We start from the raw sequence: 9105 nt of genomic DNA, 5'->3' as shown, positions 1-9105 counted from the left end.
AACTCAGAGTTGGCCAGCCCTGCAGCGAGAGCCTGCACACAACTGCAGAGTGGGTTATTCTGTGTTATATGAGCACATATGTATCTCATTAAGGGGACAGTTAGCTCTCCTGTTTCTTCACGGATATTATATTTCACCTTCCAGCTTTGGACTGGTTTCCTTTAGGCTGCAAAATAGGATTTTCTCCTTGATGTAGGAGATCCCCATCTTGTGTGAATTACATCAAAAGGGTGTTATTGACCATATGCTATATAAAGGGGGCTACTCACTACCAACCATGCTACTTGTAGCAGAGAATACAGACATTTTAGTAGTTACATGTCCTTAATGGTGCCTAGGAGACAGGTGCCCTATCTTCCTTTTCTAAGCTCTCCTCTTACTTCCACAATAGTCACTGTCAATGCCCTTTAGCCAAAGACCACCAAGAACATATCTGCAATTGAACAAGTTGTCATTATTGTTTATTGCAGTGTGGGAGGACATACAACCTAGGATGTAACTTTCCTATTGCTGTGAAGAGACATCATGACCAAGGCAACTTATAGAAGAAAGCATTGAATTGGAGACTTTCTTTCTTTCTTTCTTTCTTTCTTTCTTTCTTTCTTTCTTTCTTTCTTTCTTTCTTTCTTTCTGATTTTTCGAGACAGGGTTTCTCTGTGGCTTTGGAGGCTGTCCTAGAACTGGCTCTTGTAGACCAAGCTGGTCTTGAACTCACAGAGATCTCCCTGCCTCTGCCTCCCAAGTGCTGAGATCAAAGGCATGCACCACTGATGCCCGGCTGAATTGGAAACTTTCTTACAGTTTCAGAGGGTGAGTCCCTGACTGTCAGGGTGGGGAGCATGGTGGCAGGCAAGGTGCTGGAGAAGTAGCTGAGAGATCACATCTGATCCCCAACTATGAGGAAGAGAGAGGAGAGAGAGGAGACAGAGGAGAGAGGGAAGAAAGGAGACAGAGGAGAGAGAGAGAGAGAGAGAGAGAGAGAGAGAGAGAGAGAGAGAGAGAGAGAGAGAGAGGAGAGAGAGGAGGGAAGAGAGGAGACAGAGGAGAGAGAGAGGAAAGAGAGGAGACAAAAGAGAGAAGGAGAGAGGGGAGGAGTAGGAGGGTGGATGGGGAGAGGAGGAGGGGAGAGGGGGAATAGAGTGGGGGTAGTTACTTGGGAATGATATGGGCTTTTGAAATCTCGAAGCCAACCCCCATTGACACACCTCCTAATCCTTTCCAAACAGTGCCACCAACTGAAGACCAGTCATTTAAATATGTGAGCCTGTGGAGCCCATTCTCTTTCAAACCAGCATACAGGGTATCTTAACAAGAAGGAATTGGGAGAATCCTACCATAGAGTTTGGGGCTTTGGTATGTGATTTGTGGAAGGCCTATGGGAGATAGACTTGTTTTTGGTTAATGTGAGAAGTGCCTCTGCTTTCTATTATTTAGTATAAATGAATCAATAAAGTCTAAAGGAGGAGAGTAAAAGGATAATGCTGTAATTGGTAAAAGGTAACACTACAACATTCTGGGTCATGAGAGGTGGCATTTGGTATATTGTGGGTGACAGTGGGACTGTTTTGTTTGAGCTTAGAATTATGAGATAGCTTTGCTTTGTGTAATCATGCTCTGGTGACACAGTGTCCTATTGACAGTATTCCTGGGGAAGTATGAAGAAACATCCACTCACTCCAGATAAAGAATCAATAACAGACCAAAGTCAGGATACCACCAACCTCCAGCTTGGTGAACTAATTAACTTGATGGGTTGCTTAAAGAAGTAGAGATGGCCAGGCATTGGTGGCACATGCCTTGAATTCCAGCACTTGGGAGGCAGAGGCAGGTGGATCTCTATGAGTTTGAGGCCAGCCTGGTTTATAGAGCAAGTTCCAGGACAACCTCTAAGGCAATACAGAGAAACCCTGTCTCAAAAAACCAAAAAAAAAAATTAGAGATGGCAAAGATGGTTGTGTCATCCAAAGTCACCCCAGCATGGGTGATAGCTCATGAACACTGCAAATGCATAGATCACTGACTAACTTGCAATCACCAGTACAGGTTGGAGAGTGTCTTTTCCAGGTAGCTCAGGTCTTTGCTTATTCCAGGCAGACTGACTGGTCTATGCCTCTTCTAGACCACTTTGTTTGTCTGGGAGTGTCTCCCAGAAACCCTTCCTGTTATATGTAGAATTGAAGATTGAGGGCCCTGGTGAACCTAGTCAGGTATTTTCTCAATTGTTTACTTTCTGAGTTTTAAGGAACTTCCTGGCAGGATGGAATGTTTCACTCCTTTTTAGAACATCCTGGCTATTAAGGAGCTTCCCTCTTTGTAAGGAAATTTTATTTAGGAGGAAATTGCCCCACAATACCTGTCTAAGTCTGGTGTTCCTGTCAGATGGCTTATGTCTAATCCAAGGAGGACATGGCCTCCATGTGATTGCCAGGCCAGCTTCTGAATGTCAGGGTTGGTTCTTTGTCTTTTTCCTTGGCAGCTATCCTGTGGTAAAACCATATCCTGATGCTGGGAATTCAGCAGTGACTCAAATAGATAAAGCCCACGGGGTTGATATGCAAATGAGGGAGACATCAAGAATAAGGGAAATAAGTAAATTAGAACGTCTTAGAAGGTGGTGAGTACTATGGAAAAACCAATACAGGAAGGAAAGGAATACTGGGAAGGAAGGCATTTTTGCAGTGAGATGGTCAAGGCAAATATCCCTGTGAGGGTCATGTTTTGTTTTTTGAGGAAAGATGTCGAGGTGATGAAGAAATAAGGCATGAAGATATAAGAGAGTGAGATGCTTCCCACGTGTCGAGAGTGAGTCGTGCATTGGCAAGAATTTGTCTGCTACATTCTTCAATTATCAAGGCATCCCATGGTTGTAGAAAATGAAGGAGATGCATTCTGAGATCATCAAGGCACCCCATGGTTGCAGAAGTTATGGGAGAATAACAAGGCATGATGTTCAGGAAGGGACTTGGGGATAGATACGTTAGGGATTTTAGTCCAATAATAAGAGAGCAGGCAGAATGCTTCTTCAGTTAACTTTTGTGTCACAATTGTATCGGCGGGCATATCTTGTCAGGCGAGTAGTTATTGTAGCTCGCAGGGTTCACAATTGGTTAAGATTGAACACTTTTTTTCCTCTGATAGTATACATAGCACCTTCCATCACTATGAAAACTAGCCTGTAGGAATGAAGTTTCCAGACGACTATCAACTTGATTTCTCTATGTTCTATGATTCAAGCATGTTATGTCTTCAGCAATATTGGCTTACCACCAAGTTCTGTGGGGTAACCAAGAGTGGCAATAGCCTGTAATGTTTGGAGGGTGTGGTGGTCTGCCTGAAAATGGCCCCCATAGACTCACAGGGAGTGGCATTATTGGAGAGGGGGCCTTATTGGAGTAGGTGTGGCCTTGTTGGAGAAGTGTGTCACTAGAGGGTGGGCTTTGAGGTTTCAGAAGCTCAAGCAAGGCCTAGTGGCTCACTCTCTCTTCCTGTTGTCTTTGGATCCAGATATAGAACTCTCAACTGCTTCTCCAGTACCATGTCTTCTTCCTCTATGCTGTCATGCTTCCAGCCATGGTGACAATGGACTAAACCTCTGAATGGTAAGCCAGCCCCCAATTAAATGTTTTCCTCTCTAAGATTTGCCATGGTCATAGTGTCTCTTCACAGCAATAGAAACACTAATTAAGATGGGGCAGGGTGTCTATGGTAACTCACTGGCCAATAAGTCAAAGAAATTCCCGGCATTGGGATTTTATTTGTTTGTCTACAGTGTCTGGTAGGGACATTGTTTTCATATTACAGGGCAACATCATAGAAACTTTTTATCTTTCACATGTATGTATGTTAGGAAGCATCTACTGAAGTACATTTCCATATGCCCTTTCAAAATGTTTTCAGTGTTAGTTATCCCTCTTGGCATTCCCTTCTTTGCCCTCTCCTCTCCACTTCTTCCCATTTAACTCTTTTTGTTCCGTTATTCCCCTTTAAGCCCTTATACCACCATATATTATCTCCCCTCTCCTGAAAGGTCTTCCCTTGTCCTCCTTTAATTTCCTGACCTCTGTATGTACTCCAGGTGGAGCATACATTATCTAAAGGTTCACAGACAATATCCAGAGAGGAGAGAAAATGTGTATTTGCCTTTCCACTCATAATCTCTGTTTTCAGGTCTGTTTATGTTTCCAGCACATTTCATTTTTTTTTCTTAACAGCTGAATGATATTCTTTTGGGAAAATGTACTACATTTTCATTATCCATTCATCAGCTGGTAGATATCTAGGCTGTTTCCATCTCCTGCCTGCTGTGAATAGAACAACAATGAACATAGATGAGCAGTCCAGCTACAGTAGGGTATAGAGTCCTTTAGTAATAGCCCCAAGGGTGATGTAGCTGGATCATGATGTAGATCTAGTTCTAGCTTTTTGAGGAGTCTTTACAGTATTTCCATAGTGGTTGTACCAATTTGTACTCCTTCCTGCAACAAACAAGTTTTCCTTTCCCCCTGCATCCTCACCAGCATCTGTTGTCATTCATTTCTTTATTCTTGGTCATTTGGATTGGGGTAAGTTTTTTTTTGTATTTTTTATTTAAATTAGAAACAATCTTTTATGTATCAATTCCAGTTCCCTCTCCCTCCTATCCTGCCATGCCCCACACTGACCCCAGCCCCACCCCCATCCACTCCCCAGGGAGAGTGAGGCCTTCGATGGGGGATCATCAAAGTCTGTCACATCATTTGGGGCAGGGCCTAGGCCCTCGCCTGTGTATCTAGGCTGAGAGCGTATCCCTCCATGGGGGAATGGGCTCTCAAAGTCCATTCACGCACTAGGGATAAATACTGGTTCCATCATCAGAGGCCCCATAGACTGCCCAGGCCTCCTAATTGTCACCCACGTTCAGGGGGGTCTGATTTGATCCTATGTTGGTTCCTCAGCTGTCTGGCTGGGGTTCATGAGCTCCCACTTGCTCAGGTCAGCTTTTTCTGTGGGTTTACCCAGCGTGATCTTGACCCCTTTGTTCATCACTCCTCCCTCTGTACAACTGGATTCCAGGAGTTTGGCTCAGTGCTTAGCTGTGGATCTCTGCTTCTGCTTCCATCATGTACTGGATGAAGGCTCTAGGATGACATTTAAGGTAGTCATCAATCTCATTATAGGGGAAGGACATTTAAGTTAGTCTCTTCACTATTGCTTAAATTCTTAGTTGGGGTCATCCTTGTGGATCCCTGGACATTTCCCTAGTGCATGATTTCTTTTTAAACCTATAATGACTCCCTCTATTAAGGTATCTCTTTTCTGGCTCTCCTCTATTCTTCCCTCAACTCAATCTTCCTGATCCCTCGTGTTTTCCTCACCTCTCCTCTTCTCTCCTCTTTCTCCTCCCTCCCTCCCCTCTCCATCATGCTCTCAATTTGTTCAGGAGCTCTTGAGAATGGGGTAAGTTTTAATTTGCATTTTCCTAATTGCTAAAGATGTTGAACATTTAAAAAACTGTTTCTCAGCCATTCTTATTTGTCTTTGAGAACTCTGTTTAGTTCCAAGTTCCATTTTTTTAAATTGAGTTGCTTATTTTCTTGGTGTTGAGATCTTTGAGTTCTTTGTATATTTTAGATCTAACTCTCTGACAGATATATATCTGATAAATATTTTCCCCATTATTTAGGCTTCTTTTTCACTTGAAAGATGATTTCCTTTGTTGTATGAAAGCTTTGTAGCTTCATGTAGTCCCATTTTTCAGCTGTTGGTATTAAAGCCCATGCTATCAGGTCCTGTTCAGAAAGTCCTTTACTGTGCCAGTGAGTTCATGCATATTTCTACTGAATCAGATTCAGGGTATCAGGTGTAGGGAGAGACCCCATACCTGTACCAATGACCACGCCTGGCTGGGTGTAGTCACAGGTACATAAAGGGTAGGTTAAAGGGCTAGACAGAGCTGGGCTTGCTCTCCTTCAGGGTTCAGCCAGCTTTGGGAAGCATCTGAGACCAGACTTCTCGGAGTGCCAAATCTGGTTACTGATTCCTCTTGTGAGTACATATTTCCCAATAAATTACCAGTTAATAACCTATTTCGGGTTCCATTTGTGTTCCTCATTAATCAGGTCTTATATCAAGGTCTTTGATCTATTTGGAGTTGAGTTTTGTGAAGCTGAGAGGTAATGACTTATTTTCATTCTTTTACATTTGGCTATCCATTTTGATCAGCACCATTTGTTGAAGATGCTGTCCTTTTTCCAGGTGTATTATTGTTGGTCTCTTGGAGTCAAATGAGATGGTTGTAGGAACATGTAGAGCAAATAATAGAAACCCAGAGACAGATATTGGGGTTCAAGCTGAATATCTAATAAGCAAAGCAGTCAAGCCACCAGAGAGCTCTTACCTCTACTAAGGATGGGGAGATCCTGTGCTCAATGTGGCTGGAGACTAATTGCCTAAGACTGAATGCCAGCTCTGAGACCATACTCCTGTCTTATATAACTCTCTAGTGCTGAGATTAAAGACATGAACTCTGTTTCTCTTTTAGATTGTTTCACTCTCCTGTAGCTCTGAGTAGCTTGGAACTCACAGAGAGCCACCTGCCTGTGTATCCTGAGTCCTGGGACTAAAGTTGTATGCCACTACTGCCTGGCCTCTATGGCTGTGGCAAGCTTTGCATTCTGATCTCCATGCAAGCTTTATTAGATCATGAACAATATATCACCACATGGGTCTTCGGTTCTATTTCATGGATCAAAGTGTCCGTTTTTATGCCAGTGTCGTGCAGTTTTAATTACTATAGCTGCCTGGTGTAACTTTAAACCAGAGTGATGTTATCTTCAGCCATTGTTTTATCATTCAGAATTGTTTCTGTTCTTTTGGGGTGGTGGTGGTGGTGGTGGTGGTGGTGGTGGTGGTGGTGGTGGTGTGTGTGTGTGTGTGTGTGTGTGTGTTTCAAATAACATTTAAGATTAATTTAGTCAGCTTTTGATGGTGATTACATTGAGTCTGTAAATTTCTTCTAGTAGAATGGCCATTTTCACAGTATTAGTTCTATCAATCCATGAGTATGGACGTCTTTCCATATTTTGTTATCTTCTTTGATGTCTTAAAATTTTATTGCAAGTTTTATTTTTATATTTCTTCACTTCTTTAGTTATATTTGCTGTAAGGTTTTTTGAAGATATTGTGACTGGGATTATGCCTCTGATTTCTTTCTCATTAGGTTTGTCATTTGTATGTAGAAAGGCTATTTTGTAACCTGGTATTCCCACTGAATACATTTATCCTCTGTAGGAGTTTGTGGTGAAATCTTTAGGGTCTCTATGTATAGAATTTTGTTATCTGCAAATAAGGATACTTTGACTTCTTCTTTTTCTATGTGTATTCCCCTTTCTTAGTCACTGTCATATTGCATCAGCAAAAACTTCAGGCACTGTATTGATCAGGAATGATAAGAGTGGACATCCTTGTCTTGCTAGTTTATTGGAAATACTTTTGAGTTTTTCTCTATTTAACATGATGTTAACTGTGTGTTGTCTATTGCCTCTATCATGTTCAGATACACCCCCTGTATCCCTAGATTTTTGGACTTTTATCATGAAGAGATGTAAGGGTTTTGTCAAAGGCCTTTTCTGCATCTATTGAGATGATCACATACATGGTTTTGGTCCTTGAGTCTGTTTGTGTGGTGGATTATGTTGATTGGTTTACATATGTTGAACTATTCTGGTGTCTCTGGGATAAAGCTCATTGGATCTTGTTGAATAATTTTTTGATGTGTTCTTTTAGTTTCGCTGGGAAACCAAAACATTTAATATTTTCTTTTAAAATTAGGCGAATCACACTCAGTTTTGAAGATAATTTTCAATGTAAATGTTTATTATCCTTATAGCTATCAATGTAAGCAGTTAAACTTAAGCTTAATATTTGCTCTTTTCAGATTGATTTCTACAACTTTAAGAGTAATATATGTCCCGTGGTATACATCTATTGTCAACTCACACAAGGCATTGGCTCATCCCCAGCATCCTCATCCCCAGTTCCAAAGTGATATGAATTGCTTAATGTTGCAAAACATCTCTTTGACATTCCACAGCTATTGTGAATGTAATGAAAGTTGAAAAACTCTTCACAGTTGTTCAGGGTATCAAATGACTTAAAAAACTTGTTACTGCTGAGAAATAAGTTTATTTTGAGAGAACCTATTACATTTTGGTTCTCTAATAAAGTCAAATTAATTAATGGTATGTCATAGAATCTGTGTCTATTAATATTGAAGTTAGGGAAGCCCAAAGCCTTTCAGAACATCAGAGCATGGATGATTTCTGTTAGTAGGACTTTGGAAAGAAATGGACAGACTCATTTCAAACTCAGGTGGTGTTAGCTGTGGAGGGTATTCAGGTTGAAAGTCACACAGGGCCAAATCCCACTTGTAACATTTGCAGGGTCCTGTATACCTGTAGGGTCTAGGATTAGTCCTCTTTTGTTTGAATCAGGACAGCACTTCACTTAGAATCAGAGTTACATGGGTCAAAGGATAGACTCAGAGTTGAGTGTTTATTCATCTTTGTCCTTCCATTTGCAGAATTATTAGTTAAATAAAACATAGGTTTAGAATCATAGCACAGTAGCCAACATGCATAGGTAAAAACACCACCACCAGTAAAAATACAAAAACTGCATCAAGGCCCTGACTCCTAAAATAGTATGTGAATTTTGGTCAAGTGAAGAATGGTCATAGTCTTCTGCCAGAGAACTCACTTTCTTTGTAGCTCAAAGTCTGCATGTAGCTAAGAGCTATCTACCCTCAAATGAACAATCATTTTCCTTTTACATTTCCTGGTATAATGCCAATTTATAGTTAATTTGAATAATTTATTATATTATCCTTTTAATACTTGTTTTCTTTGTTGAGGCTTGGACAAGATAATCAATTCTATTTTCCCCATGGGTTCCGAATCTACTAAGAAATGAGATAGGAATCAGATAAAAATATCAGTCACACTTCTGGTGTCTGATGGCTCTGCTGCCAAAAGAGGATGCCAAATACCCTAGACCTGGAGTTACCTGTGAACCTCCTGGTGTGGCTGCTGGGAACCATGCATGGGTCCTCTGGAAGAGCAGCATGTT

The 9105-nt window shown here is 41.3% G+C and overlaps 1 long non-coding RNA gene across 1 annotated transcript; it reads left to right on the top strand.

The window, feature by feature from the left end:
• Positions 1–680: 680 nt before the first annotated feature.
• Positions 681–6849, top strand: LOC103160814. Its single transcript, XR_004770306.1, has 4 exons — positions 681–810; positions 1227–1353; positions 3505–3599; positions 6521–6849. It is a non-coding gene; the product is annotated as an uncharacterized LOC103160814 (long non-coding RNA).
• Positions 6850–9105: the final 2256 nt, after the last annotated feature.

Source organism: Cricetulus griseus, chromosome 5 (assembly GCF_003668045.3).
Source record: "Cricetulus griseus strain 17A/GY chromosome 5, alternate assembly CriGri-PICRH-1.0, whole genome shotgun sequence".
Lineage (NCBI taxonomy): Eukaryota > Metazoa > Chordata > Mammalia > Rodentia > Cricetidae > Cricetulus > Cricetulus griseus.
This window is presented reverse-complemented; position numbering and strand designations above follow the sequence as displayed.